General features: G+C 41.1%; 1 pseudogene across 1 annotated transcript; it reads left to right on the forward strand.

Moving 5' to 3' along the window:
• The first annotated feature begins 1,443 nt into the window (after positions 1-1,443).
• LOC111552195 lies at positions 1,444-1,976 on the forward strand (annotated as a pseudogene). The gene has a single exon (XR_002734579.1). The product of XR_002734579.1 is annotated as a 60S ribosomal protein L23a pseudogene (transcript).
• The last annotated feature ends 1,479 nt before the right edge of the window (positions 1,977-3,455 follow it).

The following is a 3,455-nucleotide window of genomic DNA, read 5'->3' on the forward strand; positions in this document are numbered from 1 at the left end:
TGCATGCATATCACACACTGTGACTCCTATCGCCTTCTATGTTGGAGCACACCAATGCTGCTGGGGTGGTCTGCTCACTTCACTGCCATCTTCTACCTGTACCCTCTTGGTGGGTCCCACTGCCTCACCTGGGTTTCTATTCCACCTCTTCTTCTAGAAGTCCACAGACATCCTCAGGTCTCACAGAGAAAGATGTGATGGGGCACAAGCATCTTCCACCTATCCTGATCAGTGATTACAGCTCCTATACAATAATGTACCACTTCTGCAACTCATATCAGCTTAGCAGAATAGAGTGGTCAGATGCAGGCTCCTAGGTCAGACTTGCTAGCTGTATGTTCATGGACAAGTTACTAATTTCATTAGTAAAATGGAAGTATTAAGAGTAACCACCTCCTGAGATACTTGTGAGGCTTATACAGTATTTAATCTGCAAACCCACTCTATGACTATCCTTATTCACATTTTGCAGATGAGTTTGATTAGCTTGTCCCGGGTCCTAGAACTAGAGAAGGCCATATTGGGATGCAAACCGAGGTCTGCCTGACTCTTAAAGACATGCTGTTACCACTATGCCCACTGCCCCAGAGACAGAAGTATTGTGGACACCAACAGGATTGACCTACAGGCCAAAAAAAAAAAAAAAAAAAAAACAGAAAACGTGTCATGAATCATTTCTTCTTTAGAACCTTATAGAAGTTACTTTTGCCTCTTTCAAGTCAAATTTTTTGCATGCTGGCTTTTAGAAATAAGTTCCACTGGTTTGTAAATTATTTAGGGGTAAGGACAATTTTTTGCTCATTTTAATTTTCTTTGTATCATCTACTATAGTGCTTTGCACATAGTAGTTGTTCAATAAACATCTTCAGTGAACTTGAGCTTGTCTTGTGTCCATACGTATAAATACTTACTAAAAGCTCTATGATATTGGGGACACATCAAATTTCTGAGTGGAGTATCTGTCTATCTGGCAGTTTACAGAGTTCTGAATTTTTAATATATATTTTGTCTTTAGGCACTTCGTAGCATGGTGCCACTGATAGACGTGATCCAAATGAATCTTTCTTTGCTTCTTAACTGATTATATAGCTGTGGGAAAGTTACTTTGCTGTTCTAAGACTCTGCTTTCTCACCTGTAAAATAATACTATTATCATAGGATTAGAGATGATGGACGATAGTACGGATAAAGCCCTTAGGATAGAGGCTGACTCATAGTAAGTGCTCAGTAAATGTCACCTATTACTGTGATTACATTAAAATATTAAAGAATATGTCCTATATTAAAGAAATTTTATTTTAGAATTGTTAAATATGTGTGTATAGACAAGGCCAAGGGAATGAAGTATGAACAACAATTATCCTGAGATCTGGCATTATTAAGAGGACCGATTTCTGGGATACAGATTTGCTGGGAATTACTGTTAAAACTCCAGCTGACCCTTTTCACAAGATGGCGCCCAAAGCGAAGAAGGAAGCTCCTGCCCCTCCTAAAGCCGAAGCCAAAGCGAAGGCTTTAAAGGCCAAGAAAGCAGTGTTGAAAGGTGTCCACAGCCACAAAAAAAAGAAGATCCGCATGTCACCCACCTTCCGGCGGCCCAAGACACTGCGACTCCGGAGGCAGCCCAAATATCCTCCGAAGAGCGCCCCCAGGAGAAACAAGCTTGACCACTATGCTATCATCAAGTTTCCGCTGACCACTGAGTCTGCCATGAAGAAGGTAGAAGACAACAACACACTTGTGTTCATTGTGGATGTTAAAGCCAACAAGCACCAGATTAAACAGGCTGTGAAGAAGCTCTATGACATTGATGTGGCCAAGGTCAACACCCTGATTCGGCCTGATGGAGAGAAAAAGGCATATGTTCGACTAGCTCCTGATTACGACGCTTTGGATGTTGCCAACAAAATTGGGATCATCTAAACTGAGTCCAGCTGCCTAATTCTAAATATATATATATATATATCTTTTCAACAACAACAACAACAACAACAAAGCTCCAGCTAGGGAGGATGCTCCCTCTGGGGCATCTCTGAGTAGTACTGACCACAGGTGTGGATTCCTCTCTGGGGATAAAAATTTCAAAGGGCATAGACTTTCTGAAAGTGCTAGTGTCAAGCTTCTTGCCTTTTTACTCCCCATGGCTTAATTAAGTTAGTTCCCATCCTTCAGTTTTGTGAACCATAGGTAGATCTGCAGTGTGTGTGTTTAATAAGGATTTACTCAGGAAATAAATTGTGTCTCTTTCACCTTCAAGCCTACCCTGGTTACTGGTGGGGAGCTGGCAGACTGTCAAATCCTATTCTTTTGGGGGCAATCCATGGCCAGGATTTTTTATGGAGCTGGGAACTCACCACAGGGGATGTGGCTGCTTGTCAGAGATGCAAACAGAAGCACTGGAGCTTCTGGGCTTAAGTGAGTTGATTTCCACCAAGTTGTTGGATCCTCTTCAAAAATTAGGACTGTTTCTAGGAATTAGGGGTGGGATGGATGGAAGAATCACAGGTTTCTAAGACACAGTCCTGACCCTCAAAGATGTGTAACCTGGTGGGAGAGATGGATATATTGACAGCTAACCACAATGCAAGGTCGAGTGAAACATGAGCCTTGTTTATGGTACAGAGCAATGGGCCGAGAAACCCGGAGGAAGGAGAAATCACACCTAACTGGTTGGATGAGAAGGACTAAGATTTCAAAAGGTAGAAAAGTGGGGAAAGGGCATTGTGGGTGGTTGGAGCTGCTGAAGCATGTCAGTGCTTAGATTAATAGAGTTTGGCAAATTGTGTGGGTAACTGGAGTGTGGGCAAGGTAGAGGATACAGGAGTGGGAGAAACAGCAGGCCAGATCTTGAACTCCACCTTCAGGACTTTCTAGGGTCATTTTAGGTCTTCTTGAAGTGTGGTGTCCCTGGCGGCCCTGATGCTGTTGATATTAAAATGCCTTATATCCCACATTCTGATTGATATGTAATGATAAGAGCTGAGTTGAGTGAGTTGAGCTATAGTTGTTTCAGTTAGCTATAGATGTGGTCCTGGGACAAATGCCAGTCCAGGGAGAGTTTGCAATCAGTTTGGGATAAGTACAGAACTTGAGACATTGCCACAGCAACCAAGTGTGTGATCGTTTTTCTAGTAACTCCTTTTTAACTTTCAAAAAGATTGGTTAACAATACATTGGTCCAAAATACACTGGAAATTTTAAAATTTTGATGGTTCAAAACTTTTCATACATTGGAATTTTTACATAAAAGTTTAGAAGCCTTAATCTGATTGAAATAATATTACGTTTTGAAGACATTTGAGATTGAAAATGAACTTGAAGATAGAGCAATAGAAATTAGACAGTCTGAACTGTGGAAAGAAAAAGGATGGAAATATCTAGTACTTACCATCATATCTACATTACAGTAAATTATGCCTAAACATTTTGAATTCGTTGGAGATAATATTGGGACA

The sequence above is a fragment of the Piliocolobus tephrosceles genome, chromosome 9, assembly GCF_002776525.5.
Source record: "Piliocolobus tephrosceles isolate RC106 chromosome 9, ASM277652v3, whole genome shotgun sequence".
NCBI lineage: Eukaryota > Metazoa > Chordata > Mammalia > Primates > Cercopithecidae > Piliocolobus > Piliocolobus tephrosceles.